We start from the raw sequence: 20,139 nt of genomic DNA on the forward strand, positions 1-20,139 counted from the left end.
CCTTTAATGCTGCATAATGATTGTTCTGTACCTTTTCTTCTTTCTTATAAACTATTTGGTTTGTTATTCAAAGAACAACTTGGTGGGGATTTTGTTAGATTATAGTGAATCTATAATGACCAAGCTGTAAAGAGCTAGTGTGATAGTTGAACTGAAGTGACAACTTAACTAAGTAGAAAATGCCTAGAACTTACACAATGCGTCTGTATGGCTCTGAACACTTTTTCAGATAGGGTTGACATGTCAGACAGTCAATAGTGAGGAAGCACTTGCCCTGAATACGGGTTAGATTATCTACAGGGAAAATTGCTCCAATGAAGAAGGGTGAGATTATCAATGGGGTAAACTGTTCTAATGAAGAAGTGGGATGAATGCAACACACAGGGTGTCAAGTCTTACTTTTCCCAGTGACTGCTTCTATTGCTTTTGCCACTTTTAGAGTCCAGCTCTTCAGACATTCAGCATGAACTCAATTCCAGCAAATTTCCAAGGCTTTCAGGATTAGATTGGAACTGCAAAGGCTTCCTTCCTGGATTGGGAAATAGTTCTCAGCCTTTGCAGCACATAGTTGAGCATTGTCCAAATGCTTTATACTACATGAGTCAATGTAATGAACTTATTTTCATAATATAGTTGCATGTACATTCTGTTGATTCTTTTCATCCAGGGATCCATAGGGAAATTGGAATTTTAACAGCATAAATTAAAGAGTATGGCTTCATTAATTTACATACTCTTTAATCTGTCCATCAGAATTTTACAGTCTTTTTCATATAAGTCTTGTACATATTTGTTATGTTTACATTTAACTGGGTTTTTTTGGTATTCATGTAATAGTAATGTGTTTTAATTTGAAATACCACTCATTTATTCTTTGTTGATATACAAAGAGTACTTTTTATTTTAACTTTATAATGGGAATTTTTTAAAAATTCATGCTAGTTCACAGCAGCTTTTGTTGTTCACTCTTCAGGATTTTAAGTCATAATATCTACGAGTAAAGGTAGTTGTCTTTTTGGTTATTACTTTGTGCACACACATTTTATTTTCATTTTTATCTTGTTTATTAGCTAAGACTTCAAGATAAGTATTGAATAAGAATGATGAAAAGTGGGATTCTTGCTCTGTTTCTGTTTCTCAATATTAAATAAAATGTTGCCTGTATATTGTTTGCATATGCTTTTTTACAAAATTGAAGGATGTTCCCACTTTTTCCTGTATGCTGAGATCAGGATTGAATTTTTGGATTTGGTCAAAATGCATTAGTGTCTGAGGGATATAATCATGTGATTTTCTTTTTAATGTACTGATATAATGTATGTTCACTGGTTTTCACCTTTTAAGCCGGTTTGCCATATCTAGATAAAGTTCAGTTGACAATGGTCAAAAATTCTATTATATATTGTTGGATTTCATATGATAATAGTTTTTTTCTGAGAGATAAGAGGTATTTGGAGATTTCATTTTTTTAATGTCTCAATAAAGATTTGGAAGTAAGGTAAGATGGCCTCAGAGAATCAATTACGAAGTATGATATGTTTTTATTTTTAGAAAGAAATTACTTTAAATCAGGTATCGTTTTCTTATATACTTTCTTCCATACATCTGAAAATATTCTTATATACTTCATATGATTCACTGATATAAACTAGGCCAAGTGTTTCTGGTTATGAATTTTATTCATCACTGATTAACATAAAACATTATATAGGTGAAGTCAGATTATAATTTCATATTTTTATTCATTTTGCTTCTTCTGAGGATTAATCCTGGACCCCCTTGCATGCTAAGCAGGTGCTCCAATACTGAGCTCATTGCTGACTCTAATCCTTCTTGTCTGATCTTTGTTCTGTTCTTCTGTACCAACAATTTAGTGAAGTTATTTGCCTCTTCATAAGAAGGGCCTTATATCTGGCTTCCAACACCTTGTTCCTCATTTCTACCTAAGATTTCACTGGACTGCAAACAGTACATATATGTCTATAGATATGTGAAGCATGACAACTCAATTCATCTCCCAAAAGTTACAGATGCTCTCACAGTTCTTCTCTTAGTCATGGTTTAGCCAAAAATGCCCATAGCACTGTATTTGTGGTAATGTGAGCTTGATCCCCATGTCCTTCCAACTTCCTTTCAATACTTGTTTGCCATGCTGTTTCCACATTATCAGGTGTTTCTCATAACACTTCAGCTCCCTGCACCATTTTATATCTTCTTCATTCTGATCTGTAATAGACTAACTGAGACTAAAAATTTACAATGAACAGAATTTGGGGCTTACAGTTCTGGGTACTGTGAAATCTAAGATCAATACACAGGCACCCAAAGTGAGCCTTATTGCTTCTTCACCACACAGAGTCAAAAGGGCAAACAGGCAAGGGGCTGTTGAACTCATCATTACCTGAAGATATTAATCTCATGTTTTGAGATAGGATTAACTGGTGAGAAGAGAGGAGTATGAGGGAAAAAACGTAAATAAAAGCAAGACAGATTATGGGAAAACAGGAAATTATAACTTCAAACATATAATCTCTAGGTGTGGGGTTTAGAAACCACAAAACTGGGTTTTATGTTACAAGGAAACTAAACCAAAGACATGTCTAACATTTTAATCTACATTTTGACATGACAAACAAATGAAATGGTTTAGTTAAGTCTTCCTAATCAAAAATAACCTACAATCAAATATGTAACCTCACTCAGTATCTTCTGGAATTGATAAAAAGCACACAATTTTAAAGCCTGTACAATTTAACTCTTACTTAAGAAGCTCCCAGTCACTCTCTACTATGTAACTTTGAGAACAAATCCTCCTTTGCTTGGTACTCAGTGTTTGTTCCATGTCTGAGTTATTTCTGGGAAACACTGGTAGAACACGCTCTATCTGGTCTTTCTCTCCTTAATATTTCCACAGGCCTCACCACTGGCAGTACATATAGGTGAAATATAGGGGTAAAGCAGTTTTTGAAAGTATGACATATACACCCTAATAATGCTGAATGCCATTTGATTTCAAAATGAATCTTGAAGAGCAGAAGAGGAACTAACATCAGACGTGATGCCTGTTACAGCCGTTACAGTAAGTGCACGTGAAGGCAAAACGTAAGGAAATCCTGACAAGGCTGAAAAACAAACAAGACTGAAGAGAGGTTAGAGAAGGCATCTGAAACCCATGGGTCCTAAGTTTATATAAAGTGGAAAAGAGATTCATATGATAATCATTGGACAATCCGGTTGTGTCTCTGAACAAGACAGAAATTACAGGAGAATTGAAAGCATAATTAATGAATGCAGCTGAAGCCTGTACACTCTCATTTGCCTTATAGATAAATGGCTTGAGGGTGTGTGTGTGTGTGTGTGTGTGTGTGTGTGTGTGTGTGTGTGTGTGCTAGAGGTGTGAGAATAACAGTAAGGAAATGAGTGGGATAGAGTAGTGGATTAGAATATACATGAAATACATGAAGAGACTCTAGCAAACTCCAGCATGTGGCTCTGCCAGCTTTTCCCTTCTCCCCCATTCTGTCTGCCTTGCCAAAAAACTGTTAGATTACATTCCTGAAGCTATTCCCAAGGTCTATTCCCTTATTTGGCCAATCCCTCCTCCTGAGGATGACTACCAGTGTACAGCTATCAAAGGATGGAAATTTAGCAATAAAAAGCCCCCTTTGGCTCACCTAATTAACATGCCAAATAAAATTAAACACCTCATTCTAACATGGGTTTTCCCTTTGTTCCTTTTTAAACCACCATTGCCCTATGTGCCACATCTGTCTCTTCTCTCTCCAGAGGCAATTCTTTGTCCTTCTCCAGGACAAATACCCCTGACCCCTCCAGGTTGTCCCTTTCTCCCCTGTTCTTTATTCCTTTCCCCTTCTCCCTCTTCCTCTGTTTCCTGTCTTTGTCCCTTATCCCTGTCCTCTGTCCTTCTGGGGCAAATAAATCTCCTTTGTGCTGAGAACTTGGCCTGAGAATTTGGTCTTTGGTGTCCTGGGCCAATACTTTTCCTTTCATTGGTGCCAAAATCCAGGATTCAGTCTACAAAACCCCCACCCCATAACCCAGTTCTCTAACATTCAGGCCTCCTGATGCCTGATCTCATCAAACAGTGGGTGGGTGGTAAGTTCCCCCTCCCTTGCTGTCCTAACCATTCCTCTGGTTATCAGGTGACAGCTGTTGCATGTCAGGTGTCCCCCTGCTCTATCCTGTGGTACTAGGGCGAATGCACACCACCGTGACCTTCACTGGTTATGGTGGTCCCCCTGGGGTGGCCTCTGGGCACATTCCCTTCAGTTCTTCTTGGTTGGAAGTTTTCCTTTTGCTTTTGGTGGCCACACTGCTTGAATCCAGTGACTGTTCCTAATCCTCCAAAAATCCTATCTGACAGTTCCTGGATTTCTCCTCAGATTATCCCTCTTGGTGACTCCTCCCTCCTAGAGCTCTCCTTTGGGCTAATCAAGACCAGGGGATGTCCTAAGCCCTTGACCCTGGCCCCAGGACACAATTAACAAGGGCAATCTGTTCTTTCCATCCCTACTGAAAACTCCAACACACACTCAAAATTACTGATACATTCCCACACTCAAAAACAGCCCTTATGCTCTCTAAAGATCAAACAAAATAACCATTTTCACAATTATATGGGCATAAGAACAAAAAATAGGAGATATAAGCCCCCTTCTTTCCCTCTCTGAGACATCCCAGCTCTCCCTTTTCCGAGAGGTCCTATGCCTCTGCCTGTCCCTGCCTGCTTTTCTGCCAGCTTCTGATCACAGCTTCAAACTTTTCCCTTGTTTTTTTTCTGGCCGTTCAAACTCCTGCCACAGCTCTGCAGGAACACTGACTGATAGACTGCTGTGCACTCTGTACCTGTACACCTCTGTAGGCTGCTCACAGTCACAACCGCAAAATCCCACCAACAGAGCCATGCCAAGAGAGAACAGAAGTTAGGATGTGAGTGACTATGAGTACACAGAAGCAAAGAAAAGCTTAGAAGTCTGCCTCTTATAGCTGAAGTTTTCTTGGTCCTGCCTGGCCCATGGTCAGAACAAATCTCTCTCACCTGCCAGTCCCACAGCCAAGTAAACAGACAGAGACTTATATTACTTATAAACTGTATGGCCATGGCAGGCTTTTTGATATCTAGTTCTTGTATCTTAAATTAACCCATTTTTATTAATCTATACCTTGCCACGTGGCTCGTGGCTTACCTGTACTTTACATCCTGCTCCTCATCTCGGCGGCTGGCAGTGTCTCCTGACTCAGCCTTCTTCCACACAGCATTCTCCTCTCTCCTTTTTCACCTACACTATCCTTCCTGCTTGGCTACTGGCCAATCAGCGTTTTATTTATCAATCAATCATAACAACAAATATTCACAACATACAGGACATCCCACAACAGCCTCTATCCAGGGCAGCTTGTTTATTGGGGTAACAGGCTAGTTTATATATAGCTTAAAGACAAAGAAATAGGCGGAATACATATAATTTGCATACACGGGTCAGATTGAGGGCAAGCAGGCATTATCAAACACCAAAGGATCCCTGAGGCAGAGGGAGTTTAGGGAGGGAGCGGACATCACAGCAGCAGAGGGGGTACATCACTTAGTTTTTCAGCTTACAGGCTGTCAGCAAAATAACATGTTGGCACCAGCTTTCTGGTGTGTGTGTGGGGGGGGCAGGACAGGAAAAGACTTGCTGGCTTTTAAAATGACACGACCTTTTGTCCCCATGATGTGGATCTAGGTTTTACAACCTAAATTGTGTAACCTCTGTGAGATTTTGGGGTGCAGGCATACTCCACAGACTTGTTTGATTCTGGAATTCCCCACAGGATCTTGTACAATTGGAGTTACAGATGATTGTATGCTACCATGTGGGTGCTGTGAACTGAACCCAGGTCCTCTGCAAGAACAGCAAATGCTCTTAGTCTCTGAGCCCCTTCACATGGTTTTATTTCTACTTTTACATCATACAAATTATATAATTATATATAAATTATTTCAATTATAAATGTAAAATCTGGACCCCAAAAAAGAAATAAAATAGGGTTTTATATTTGATGAGTTTATTTTATTGAATATGATGATTTTATCCTTTATTCATTTTCCAGAAAACAACATAATTTTATTTTTTATGACTGAATAAAACCATATTGTATGTATACGTCATATTTTTATTATCCATTCATTTTTGTGAATAAGATTTTTTTCTTGGTTTCACTCTCTTCAGGTTCATTATTAGTATTTAGAAAGTTACTGGTATTTTTCATGTTCATATGACACCCTAATACTCTGCTGAAAGTGTTTGTCAATTAGAAAAGTTTTATAGTGAAGATTTTAGAGTATCTGATATATAGGATCCTATCATCTGCAGATAATAAAACATGGATTTCTTCCTTTCTTTTTTGTACACCTTATTAATTTCTCTTGCCTTATTACTCTGGCTAAGACTTCAAGGACAGGCTAGGCTAATATGTGTTGTTCAGTTGATTAGGTGTAAGTCTTAGAAAGGGTTTAGGTTCCTATGGTAAAGCATCATGACCAAAAGCAATGTGGGAAGGAAAGAGTTTAATTCATCTTACAACTCTGAGGTCACACCCCATCACTGAGGAAAGCCAGGACAGGAACTCAAGGCAGGAACCTGGAGGAAGGAACTGAAGCAGAGGCCACAGCATAATCCTGCTTACTGGCTTGCTCAGTTTGCTTTCTTATACAACCCAGGACCATCAGCCCAGTTGTGGCACTGCCTATGTGAGATGGGCCCTCCCATATCAATTATCAATCAAGAAAATGCCCCACAGGTCAGTCTGGTGGGGGTATTTTCTCTGTTGAGGTTTCCTCTTTCCAAAAGACCTTAGCTTGTGTAGAGTTGACAAAAGCTACTCAGCACAGTAAATTAAATGTATGCTTTAAAATTTATGATGGGTTTATCAGGACAAATTCCCCATTGTAAGTAAAGGGTATGGTATCATCATATTTCTGTTGATGAGTTCAATTGATACTTTCAGTATCCTGTATTGATAAATAGGTAGAAAAAATGGACACTCTTGTCTCAGTCCTGATTTTAAAGCAAATACTATTACTTTGTCCTCATTTACTATACTGTTGGTTATATGTTTTTTTCAGATGTGACCATTCATATGTTCATGTATGTTCCAAATTTTCCACCTTCTATCTTGTCTACAAGCCTTGAGCTACTATTTTGTCATTCATCAACTCTTCTTGTTTTTCATTAAATTATTTAATGAGTTATTGGTCTTTCATCATCAATATTTTAATTTTTATTCTTCCTATTTACTCACTAAAATCCCATTTCATATCCTATATTGATATACTTTTTTCAATTATCTGATTCTATTTCTTTATAATTCAATCAATTCATGTCCTTTTTGATTTCATTGCATGTTCTTATATTCACTCTTTGGAACTCTCTTACTAAGTTTTCATCCAATCAACTCTCATTGTTATCTATTGCTGTTGAATTCATCATTTTTATGCATGTCTAGAGTTGGTTATTATTTGTGCTGTCTTGAATTTTCATGTTGCTTGTGTTTCTGCATTGGACTCAAATTTCTAGAGTTATTTCTTTGCATTTTAAAAATTATCTATATGCTTTTAGTTGAAGTATTTACAATATGCAAGAATGACTAGAATGTAGTGTTGCAGTATTATTTCTCTCCACTGAAATGGAGTGGTATGATGTACAGCACTACTCTGAGAGTAATGTGCTAATGGCATAAACAACCACAATTGATATGTAGAACCAGTAAGAAAATAGCACCTTTTAAAAAATTAATTCCTTCATTTCCAATAACTTCCAAAGAATAAAGAAACAAGATATGATTGTACCTTGAATGCTTAATGAACAAATGTGCATAAATATGGTTGTTAAAAAAGGAAACATTTACCACTCTGCTCCATAATAGTAATTCCAGATGAAGAAATAAAGAGAGAGGTGTCCAGAGAAATAAGGCAGTGAGACTTGGAAACAAAGGAATAGCTGGCACGAAGTTCCACATTGAAATACCATAAGAGTAGCCCCTAGTCTGAGACTCACTTCTTGGCATAGGTTGAATAATGGTTATTTACACCACCCTGAACCAAAATAAAATGCATCTGGGGAGTTTAAAATTAAGAGATATTGCATGTTTATGTTTGTGATATTATTTAACATTTTTGTGCAACTGGAATGAGGACTATCTCAATGTGTGTGCATACTATTTCATTAATAAAAAAATTTTATTGCAAAATAATGCTAGGTAGCAGACTAAAAGATCACTTTTACCCATCACTCTACTGAAGTTAAAATCTCTTTTTGAATATTTAAAAAGAAGAAATCAGACAGTATTGTATATACTAAAATATTAAGATATTAGTTGTGAAGGATAAGGGCAGAAAAGAGTAGCAGTTAGTATTGGAGCAACACTGGAGGAAAACACTGGGGCAGGAAAATTAATAGAAATAAACCGAAAGAGTAGAAATAACACAAGTTCCAGCTAAATTCAGAATAGAAAGATAAAGTGGTAAGGAAATGCAACTGACAATCCAAAAATTAAAGCACGATAATTTCAAACACAGAACAACACTTGTGCTATGGAAAAGCCTATTACCAAAAAAGCAGGATTGGGGAGTGATGGACAGGAGATAGAAAAGGGCAAGACAAAGCTAATCCAAAGAAATATTAAAACTAGCTACTAAATAAGGGAAATATAGAAGTCAAAGACATTGAGTAAGTGTGCAGAGGTTAACTATGTGGTCACACATCTGGACACAAATGCACAGATTATCTTTAGGAGGTCACTTGCCTAATCAGGAAGTATAGAATCTGACTCCTTGCCATAACTCATCTGGGCACAAGTATGGAGTCTGTCTGTAATCTGTCTTGCTTTCTCTTTGGCTATACGTTTTGATTTCTGGCTTAGTTAATTTGTATTGCAATAACAGAACACAATGACCAGGGAAACACAATGAATCTAGTGTTGAATCTCTGTCTCTCTCTGTCGTCTCTCTCTGTGTGTCTCTTTCTGTCTCTGTCTCTGTCTCTTTGTCTGCATCTGTCTTTCTGTCTCTGTCTCTCTCTGTCTTTCTGTCTGTCTCTGTCTCTGTCTCTCTCTCCCTTCTTCCCCCCTCCTCTTCTCTTTATCTGACACTGAAATCAGATTGAAGATTTTGAAGGGATTCTGTCTTTTTTTATTATTATTATAAATGTTAAAATTACCATACAAAGTAATGGGCCTCATTATATTTTCTATATAGTGTCAGTATACTGTGTTCTGATTCTCTGCCATCTCTGTCTCCACCCTTTTTTTCCAATCTGTACACATACACTACTCTGTACTTGGAGTGGAAAATTCTCTGCTTGAGGCTGAAACTTCTGGAGTAGACACTGGGCCCTATCCTTTAAACTGAACTGTACAGTGTTTTCATTCTATCTTTGCTACTGAAATCAATGCTTCCTCTCCTCACTCATATCACAGGATAACTGCTCTCCAACCATCTCTAGTTTGCTCCTATAGATTCTGGCATTACATGACTGGGTGTTATTTGCCACCAGACCAAAAGTATGTTCTATTTTAAGTTAAAGTTTTAAAAACAGGGGCCTGGAGAGATGGCTCAGAGGTTAAGAGCACTCACTGACTGTTCTTCCAGAGGTTCTGAGTTCAATTCCCAACAACCACATGGTGGCTCACAACCATCTATAATGAGATCTGACACCCTTTTCTGTATACTAAATAAATAAATCTTAAAAAAAAAAACCACTTCAGTTATAAAAAAAAAGTTTTGAAAACAGGTTCTATGTTAAAATTTTTTAATGTATGTAGCTTTAGATGTATGTTTGTTTATATTACCATGTGCTGAAAAAAGATTTTCTATCATTTCTCAATTATATTGCCTTTGATCTTTTGTCAATAATTCAATGATTCTATTTCTGTAATAATCTTCTGGACCCTATTGTTTGCCATTCATCCTTCAAAATTCTTTCATCAATATTAAATATCAATGATTGCTGTATCTTTGTAATAAGTCTTACATCATTGGTCCTCTGCTTTTCCTTAAGTGTTGTATCAGTACTTCTGTGTGTTTTCTTCTTTCAAGTGAACATCAGAGCCAGTTTGTAGATATTTAAAAAATAACTTGAGGGGGAATTGTTGAAAATTCATTGATTTTATATGGATCAAGTTGGAGATACTTGGTGTGATAGTTATTTTAATATGTTAATTCAACTGATTAAAAGATGCCTAGCCTGGTGGTATGCATATATACAGTCTTGTGAAAACTGTTTCAGACAGGACTGGCATGCTGAACAGTGACTGCAGAGACCACCCTGAATAGGGTTGGGCTTCCCGGTATGGTAAGCTTGACAGGTGAGGAGATGTAATGGAATGAAGATAGCGGGTAAGTTGGCAAGTCCATATCCTTTGTGAGAGACCAATTCTTTGTCTATCAGTAGACATTAGATTGCAGTATATTCAGACTTTCAGAATATATTCAATGCAAGAAACAGTCCAGGGGACTTGCAGGCTTTCAGCATTAATTTGGCTGCTAAAGCATCCATCTTCCTAGATCAGGAACCAGGGTTTCTGGCTCTCTAGTATGCAGATGACCATGGTTGAACTACCCAGTTACTGTCACATAAGCCAATCTAACAAGTTCTTTTTTATAATATGTGTATACATACACTGTATGGATTCCTTCTCTCTAGAGACAGAACCCTGTCTAGTGCAAATTCAATTTTAACAATAGGAAACAGAAAGTATTGCTCCATTACTTTACATATCTTTAACCTGCTCCATCAAAATTTTGCAGTTTTATTCAAGAAAATTTCATATGTATTTTGCTGTATTTACATTATAAACTCATATAGATATTAATGTGCTTTTAATTTCATATCCCAATTATTCTTTGCTAATATAAAAGAAAAGTTTTCACATTTTTAAAATTTATTCTTCTCTAATACATTAGATCCCAAAGGGCATTTACTTTACCACCAATCCTCATAGCCCTGTCTCCTCTCCTCTCCACTCCTCCTCTGTTTCCCTTCATAAAAACGCAGGCCTCAAGGGTATATCAAGTGAACAAAGCATACCAAGTTACAATAGTCATAAGCACAATCGCTCATATCAAGGCTGTTGGAGGCAGCCCAGTAGGAGGAAATGAGTCCCAAGGACAGGCAAGAGAATCATAAACAACCCCCACCACTCCTACTGTTAGGAATCCGACAAGAACACCAAGCTGAACAACCATAACATATATTCAGAGGACCTAGCTCAGACACATACAGGCTACATAATTGTCACTTCAGTTTCTGTGAGCCAGTATGAGCCCTATTTAGTTAATTTTGTGGGCCATGTTCTCATGGTGTCCTCCACCTTCTGACTCCTACAATCCTTCTTCCCCTTCTCCTGGTTTCCCAGATCCCCACCTAATACTTGGCTGTGTATCTCTGAATATGCTCCCATCAGTGGCTGGATAGAGCCTCTCCAATGATGACTTGCCTAGGCCCCAATCTATGAGTATAATAGAATATCATTAGGAATAATTTCATTGACTTTTTTTGGTAGTTGTGTTTGGTTATATTCTAGGTCTCTGGGCTATTCAACCTCTGGTTCCTGATGATCCAGATAGTGTTAGGCATGCTCTCCGCCTTGTGGTGTGGGTCTCAAGTTGGACTAATCATTGGTTGTCCACCCTCACAAGTTCTGTGCCACTGTTACCCCAACACTTCATGTAGGGAGGACAAATTGTAGGTTGAAGGTCATATGGCTGGGTTGATGTCCCAGTCCCACTGCGGGAATCCTTGCCTGGTGATAGAAGATGGCTGATTAAGGGTCCATATTCCCCATTACTAGGAGTCTTTGCTAGGGTCACCCTTATAGATTACAGGGAGTTTCCACTGCACTAGGCTACTTCATCTGTCCTAGTATTTTCTCCCTCCATACCTTCACCCATAACCTCCTTCCTGATCCCACATGTCCCCATCTCCACTTGCCCCCAGTCTACACACAAAATCTATTCTATTTCTCCTTCCCAGGGAAATCTATTCATCCTCCCTTGAGCTTTCCTTAATACTTATAGCCTCTGTGTGTGTGTGTGGATTATAGAATAATTATTTACTTTACAGGTAATATCCATTTATACAGGAGTACATACCATGTTTGTCTTCCTGGGTCTAGGTTACCTCACTCAGGATGATATTTTCTAGATCCTCTTGCCTGAAAATTTAATGATATCATTTTTTTAACAGCTAAGTAATACTCTTGTGTAAATGTGCCATATTTTCTCTATCCATTCTTCAATTCAGGGACATCAAGGTTGTTTCCAGTTTCTGGGTACTATGAATAAAGCTGCTATGAACATAGTTGAGCAAGTGTCCTTGAGGTAGGATGAAGCATCTTTTGGTACCAAAGAGTGGATTAACTGGGTTTTGAAGTAGATTGACTCCCAGTTTTCTGAGGAATCGCCATGTTAATTTCATAGTGGCTGTACAAGTTTTCACCCCCACCAGCAATTGAAGGAGTGTTCCCCTCATTCCACATCCTCACCAGTATATACTACTTGTGTTTTTCATCTTAGCCATTCTGAAAGGCCAAGCTCTGATGACTCCCCATGAGAGGCCTTACCTTATTGGAGTGGGGAATAGGGGGTAGGTTGGTGGGGGAAGTCTGGAGGGGCAGGAAGAGGTAAGAGAGGGGGATTTGTGGTTAGTATGTAAAATGAATAAAAAATTACTTAATAAAAAGAAAAAATAAAAATATGTACTCTATTAAACTGAAAAAATATAAAATCTCAAAGTACTTTTGATTTGCATTTCCCTGGTGGCTAAGGATGTTTAACATTTCTTTAATGTTAAAGAATTTCTTTCATGTTTCTCATTTGAAATTTGAGAAGTTTGAAATTCCTCTGCTCAGAATTCTATGGTTAGAGCTGTACTCAATCTTTAATTTCATTTTTTGATATCAAGTTTCTTGAGTTCTTCACATACTTTGGATACTAGCCCTCTGTAGGATGTGAAACTGGTGAAAATCTTTCCCCTTCTGTTGGCTGCTCTTTTGTCCTATTGACAGTGTCCTTTGCCTTACAGAAGCCTTTCGGTTTCATTAGGTCCCATTTATTGATTGTTTATCTTAGTGCCTGTGCTGTCACTGTTCTGTTCTCCAAGTTGAATCCTGTGCCAATGAATTCAAGAGTATTTCCCACTTTCTCTTCTACCATGTTCAGTATATCTGGTTTTATTATGTTAAGGTCTTTGATCCACTTGGATTTGAGTTTTGTGCAGGGTGATAGAATTGGAACTATTTGCATTCTTCTACATGTAGACATCCAGTTAGACCAGCACCATTTGTGGAATATGCTTTCTTTTTCCATTGTGTATCTCAGTGTTCATTATCAAAAATCAGATTCCATAGGTGTGCAGATTTATGGCTGCATCTTCAATTCAATACTATTAGTGAATGTGTCTGTTTTACGCCAATACCATAAAAAGTTTTTATTACTATTGCTCTGTAGTAGAGCTTGAAATCAGATATGGTGACACTTTCAAAAGTTCTTTTATTGTACAGGATTATTTTAGCTACCCTGGGTTTGTTTTTCCATGAGGTTGACTATTGTGGTTTCAAGATGTGTAATTAATTGTATTAGAATTTTGATGAGAAGTGATTGAATCAGTAGATTGCTTTTGGTAAGATGGCTATTTTTGCTATGTTAATCCTACCAATCCATGAGCATGTGAGATCTTTCCATCTTCTTATATCTTCTTCAGTTTCTTTCTTCAAGAACTTGAAGTTTTATCATATAAGTTTTTCACTTAGTTGGTTAGAGTTACCCCAAGATATTTTGTATAATTTGTGACTATTGGAAAGGATGCTGTTTTCCTGATTTCATTCTCAGTCAGTTCTTCATTTGTGTATAGGAGGGCTACTGTTTTTTTTTTTTTTTTAAGTTAATCTTGTATCCATCTACTTTTCTGAAGGTGTTTATCAGCTATAAGAGTTCCCTGGTAGAATTTTTTAGTTTCTTTTGTATACTGTCATATTATCTACGATTAGCCATACTTTGACTTCTTCCTTTCCAATTCATATTCCCTTGATCTCCTTCAGTATTCTTATTGCTCTAGTTTAAAGTATTATATTGAATAGTTACAGGGAGAGTGGCCAGCTTTGTTTTATTCCTGATTTTGGTAGAATTTCTTTGAGTTTCTCTCCATTTAATTTGACACTGGCTATCAGCTTGCTGTAATTTGCCTTTATTATGTTTAATTATGTCTTTTGTATCCCTGATCTCTCCAAGACTTTTATCATGAAGGGATGTTGGATTTTGTCAAAGGCTTTTTCAGTACCTAATGAGATGGTCATACATTTTTTTTCTTTCAGCTTGTTTAGATGGTGGATTACATTGACTGATTTTCATATGTTGAACCATCCCTGCATCTCTGGAATGAAACTATTTGATATGTGTGATCTTTGATGTAGTCTTGGAATGATTAGTTTTGTGAGTATTTTATTTGGGTATTATTTGCACCTATCTTCACAAGGTAAATTGTTCTGTAATTTTCTTTCTCTGTTGAAACTTTGTGTGGTTTGTGTGACTTGAGTATCAGGATGAATGTGACCCCATAAAATAAATTTGGCCATGTTCCTTCTGTTTCTATTTTATGAAATAATTTGAGAAGTGTTTGTATTGGCTCTTCTTTGATGGTCTAGTAGAATTATGTACTAAAACCATCTGTCTCTGAGTTTTTTGGGGTTGGGAGGCTTTTAGTGACTACTTCTACTTCCTTAGGGATTATATATCTATTTAAATTGTTAACCAGATCTTAATTTAACTTTGGTAAGTTAATTATCAATCAAGAAATGTATCCATTTCTTTTAGAGTTTCTGATTTTGTAGAGTTCAGGTTTTTAAAGTACAACTTAGTGATCCTTTGGATTTCCTCAGTGTCTGCTGTTATGTCCCCCTTTTCATTTCTGATTTTGTTAATTTGGATACTTTCTCTCTTTCTTTTAGTTAGTTTGGATAAGGGTTTGTCTATCTTGTTGATTTTCTGAAAGAACCAACTCTCTGTTTTATTGATTTTTTTGGGGGGGGGGTTGGATATTGTTCTCTTTATTTCTATTTTATTGATTTTAGCCCTTAGTTTGATTATTTCCTACCATCTATTCCTCTTGGGTGTGCTTGCTTCTTTTGTTTTAACCTAAGCTTTCAGTTGTCTGTATCAGATCTCTCCAATTTCTTTATGAAGTCACTTAGTGCTATGAATTTCTTCTTAACACTGCTTTCATTGTGGCCCATAAGTTTGGTGCATTCATTTTCATTGAATTCTAGGAAGTCTTTAATTTCTTTATTTCTGCCTTGACCCAGTAGTCATGAAGTAGAAAGTTGTTGAGTTCCCATAAGTTTGTAGGCTTTCTGTTGTTTCTGTAGTTGTTGAAATCCAGTTTTAATTCACAATAGTCTAATAGGATGAAGAAGCGTATTACAATTTTATTGTATCTGTTAAGACTTGCTTTGTGACTATGACTCAATTTTGAAGAATGTTCTATGAGATGCTGAGAATTTCTTTGTGTGTTCTTTTGTGTTTAGGTGAAATTTTCTGTAGATATCTGATGAGTCCATTTGGTTCACCACTTCTGTTAGAACCAGTGGTTTTCTGGCTCATTTTTGTCTGCATGATTTGTCCATTGGTGAGAATGGGGTATTGAAGTCTCTTACCATCTATCTATCTATCTATCTATCTATCTATCTATCTATCTATCTACATACACAGACACACACACACATGCACACACACACACACACACACACACACACACACACACACACACACACACACATATAATCTCAGGAACAAAATAGTGGAAGTTAAATCCAACAGCATACAAAAAAATTATATAATATGGTCAAATGAGATTTATTCCATGTATGACAAAATGGCTTAACTCAATAAGTTTCAGAGTGAAATAATATTAGTAATTTGGCTTTAAATTTTTTTTAAATTCTTATGAGAGCCAGGTGGATCTCTGTGAGTTCGAGGCCAGCCTGAAATCCAGAGCAAGATCCAGGACAGGCACCAAAACTACACAGAGAAAGCTTGTCTGGAAAAAAATTCTTGTGAGATTTTGGAATAAAATGTACCTGTGTTCTGCTCTGATTCTATGAGTCTACCTGAGGCAAAAAATGGAAAAGTATTGTTGTAATTTTCTTGACAGAGGCAAGTTCAAGTTGACTTAATGTTGTATGGTTACTAGTAATCACTTTATTAAAGTCTACAATTAAAAAGAGCAAGGAGGTGAAAAAGCAATACAAAATGTGCAGCTCAAAGTGAAAAAGAGCATCAATGAATTTCATGTTGGAGCCTAGGCTTGTGCTGACAGAGATGAGAAATTTAAAGAACACATGATCTGAAATAGAATAAGGAGACAGGTGACCTAAGGGCAAGATAACATTTGCCTAAGCTTCAATTTGTGGAAAGAAAGGGCTAAGGAAATATTCTGCTCATAAAAAACAGCAACAATTCAAAGCTTCTACAAATGTGACTCAAGGGTGCCAGGTTTCATTTCAAATTTATAGTCAAACTTGGCAATATTGTCCACATAGTTGGACAATATTGAGAATTTCTTTGTGTGTTCTTTTGTGTTTAGGTGAAATGTTCTGTAGATATCTATATCTGATGGGTCCATTTGGTTCTTTATAGTCACGAGGATATAAGAGTAAAAGGATTGTGAATATTTCTCCATGGTTCATGAGAACCACTAAAGCCAAGGACTGAAGAAAGGGAGTTCCTGAAAGGCCATTTCTCAAATCTCTGAAAGAGAATCTTAGATACTTTTTTTCATTTTTCTTTATTAAGAAATTTTCTACTCACTCTACATACCACCACAGATCCCATCTCCTCCCTCCTCCCACACCTCAGTCCTCCCTCCCAATCCACCCCACATTCCCACATCACCCAAATCAAGGTCTTCCATGGGGAGTCAGCAGAGCCTGGCACACTGAGCCTAGGTAGGTCCAAGCCCCTTCCCACTGCACCAAGGCTGCGCAAGGCGTCACACCACTGGCACTGAGCTCCTAAGAGCCTGCCCATGCACCAGGGATGGATCCCGATCCCCCTGTCTGGGTGCCCCCAAAACAATTTGAGCCAACCAACTGTCTTTGGTATCCAGAGGGCCTAGTCCAGTCCCATGGGGGCTCCACAGCCACTAGTCTACAGTTTGTGGGCTTCCACTAGTGTGGCGGTCATCTCTGCACGTTTTCCCATCATGATCTCGATGTCCCCTGCCTGCAGAATCCCTCCTCTCTCTTCCTCAAGACCCAACTATACCACTCTTGGGCATATACCCAAGGAATGCTCAATCTTGCCACAAGGACACATGCTCAACTATGTTCAAATCAGCATTATTTGTAATAGCAAGTATTGGTGAAATTATTAAGGCCACTCCATGCCCACTACAAGCAAGAACCTGGAAACATCCAAGGTGCCCCTCAACTGAAGAATGGATAAAGAAAATGTGGCACATATACACAATGGAGTACTGCTTAGCAGTAAAAAACAATAATTTCATGAAATTTGCACGCAAATGGATAGAACTAGAAAATATCATCCTGAGTGAGGTAACCCAAACTCAGAAGGACAAACACAGTATGTACTCACTCATAAGTGGATACTAGATGTGAGGGAAGGGATGGCCAGACTGCAACCCACAGCTCCAGAGAGGCTAGCTAACAGGGCCTAGGAGGGACACATGAATGGCCCAGTGAAGGAGAAGTGGATGAGATCTACATGAGCAGACTGGGAGTGGGGGAGGAGCAGAAGGCAAGGAATGGGGGATGAGAACATGGAGAAATGGGAGGGTCTAGCTGGAACAGGGACAGAGTGGGAGGGCAGGGAGGGAGATACCATGATAGATGAGGACATCATGGGAATAGGAAGAGGCAGGGTGCCAGGGAGGCTTTCAGGAATCCACAAGGATGACCCTATCTGGGAGTGCTGGCAGTGGTCTAGAGGATGCCTGGACTTGTCTACTCTGGTGACTGGTCTAGTGAATACCCTAACCATCATCATAGAGCCTTTGTCCAGTGACTGATGGAGGCAGATGGAGAGATACACGGCCAGGCGCCAGGCTGAGCTTCGAGAATCCAATCAGTGAATCTTAGATTCTTCAGGAGAACTCAAGGTACTGGAAATTGAAGATCTATAAGATATCTGCCCAAAAAATGGCATATAGGTAGTAACCAACCAAAGAGAGAGGTGTGTTGTAGTTAACAAAGTTGGAAGGTTGGAGTAATCTAAGTCATTTGAAATAAAAAAGAGAGCCATTATGGGACTTAGAATTTGTGCTGCTATATTCTGGTCTTGCTCCCATTTATGCCCTCTGGAATGATAATTTAAATTCTATGCCACTGTATGTTGGAAATACGTAATTTGATTTTTGATTTTATGGGAAGTTACAATTCAGAAATTATCTTTGGTCTCAAAAGAGACTTTGAATTTTAAACAGTGTTAAAACTGGGTTCCGCCGGGTGGTGGTGGCGCACGCCTTTAATCCCAGCACTCAGGAGGCAGAGGCAGGCGGATCTCTGTGAGTTCGAGGCCAGCCTGGGCTACAGCGCGAGATCCAGGAAAGGCGCAAAGCTACACAGAGAAACCCTGTCTCGAAAAACAAAAAACAACAACAACAAAAAAAAAAACCAAAAACTGGGTTCCGATCATGCCATATTGGTCTTCATGTTGTTGACTGTATTTTTGCACTGGTGTTTACCCATCTCTTCCTCCACTCCGTGCAAGTGCTGTCTGTGTCTGAGGGAGCCTCTTTTGGTCCGGTTGATACTCTTTGTCTAATGGGAGCTCTTGGTCCAATCTGTGCTGTTCCCAATTGGTGCAGGGTGTGCTTATGTCTCCGCTTTTCACTGGTGTCACAGGGGGCTGTTTTCTTGCCAGGGGGCAGGGTAAGAGGCAGCTGGCCAGGCTCTGGAGCTCCATTGGCTTGGGGGAGGGGCACATGGTGTGCCCCCGGGGCCTAGGGGCTAGGGATCTAGTCTACCCAGTCCAGAGATGGGGTCTTACCTATTCCCAATTGCTGCAGGGTGTGCTTATGTCTCTGCTTTTCGCTGGTGTAGCAGGGGGCTGTTTTCTTGGTGAGGGGGTGGGGGAAGAGGCAGCTGGCGGGTCCCTGGGGCTTCATTGGCTTGGAGGGGGGTACAGGATGTGCCCCCAGGGCCTAGGGGCTAGGGATCTGGTCTGCCTAGTCTGGAGATGGGGCATTACCTGTTCCCAATTGGTGTAGGGTGGACTTATGAATCCAGTACAGGGAGGAGGGGCTTGGACCTGCCTCCACTGAATGTACCAGGCTCTGCTGACTCCCCATGGGAGACCTTGCCTTGGAGGAGGTGGGAATGCACAGTTAGTTGGGGGGAATGCTTGGGGACTGGAGGAGGGAGGACAGGAGAATCTGTGGTTGGTATGAAAAACGAATAGAAAATCCCTTAATTAAAAATATTTAAAAAAAAACAGTGTTAAGACTGAAAGAACATGATGACTTTTGAAATTGGACTAAATGCAGTTTGCACTATGATATAGCCATGGATTTGGGGGGTGGCTGGGAGTAGTATGTGGTAGTCTGAATAAGAATAGCTATAGGCTCATATTTGAATGCTTGGTTCCCAGTTAGTGGAATTATTTGTGAAGTATTAGGAGGTGTGTTCATGTTGAAGGAGGTATGTGACTAGAGGTGGGCTTTGAGGTTTCAAAAAAATTCAAGATACTCTCAATCTCTCTCTCTCACACACACACTTTCTCTATTTCTGTCCAGTCTCTCTCTCCATTTCCCTTCTTCCTTTCTCTCCCTGTCTCTCTTTTTCTCGGTGTCTCACTGTATGTGTTTCACTCTAACTTACTGTCCCTGTCTTCCTCTCTCTGTCTTTCTCTCTCTCTCTCTCTCTCTCTCTCTCTCTCTCTCTCTCTCTCTCTCACACACACACACACACACACACACACACATACACACACACAAACTCTCTCACTTTCTCTCTATACTGTTCTTATGTCTCAATGTGAGCTCTCAGTTACTGCTCCAATACCATGCCTCCATGACTGCTGACATGCCCCCTGATATGATGGTCATAGACTCTAACCATCTGACATCA

General features: G+C 38.8%; 1 protein-coding gene across 1 annotated transcript in view; it reads left to right on the forward strand.

Annotated features, from left to right (window-relative positions):
- Nucleotides 1-20,139, forward strand: part of LOC128094686 (interferon-induced very large GTPase 1-like) — a 31,180-nt gene that overhangs the window by 2,689 nt on the left and 8,352 nt on the right. The gene's annotated exons all lie outside the window — the stretch shown is intronic.

Source organism: Peromyscus californicus, unplaced genomic scaffold (assembly GCF_007827085.1).
Source record: "Peromyscus californicus insignis strain IS unplaced genomic scaffold, ASM782708v3 Scaffold_4__1_contigs__length_199733344, whole genome shotgun sequence".
Lineage (NCBI taxonomy): Eukaryota > Metazoa > Chordata > Mammalia > Rodentia > Cricetidae > Peromyscus > Peromyscus californicus.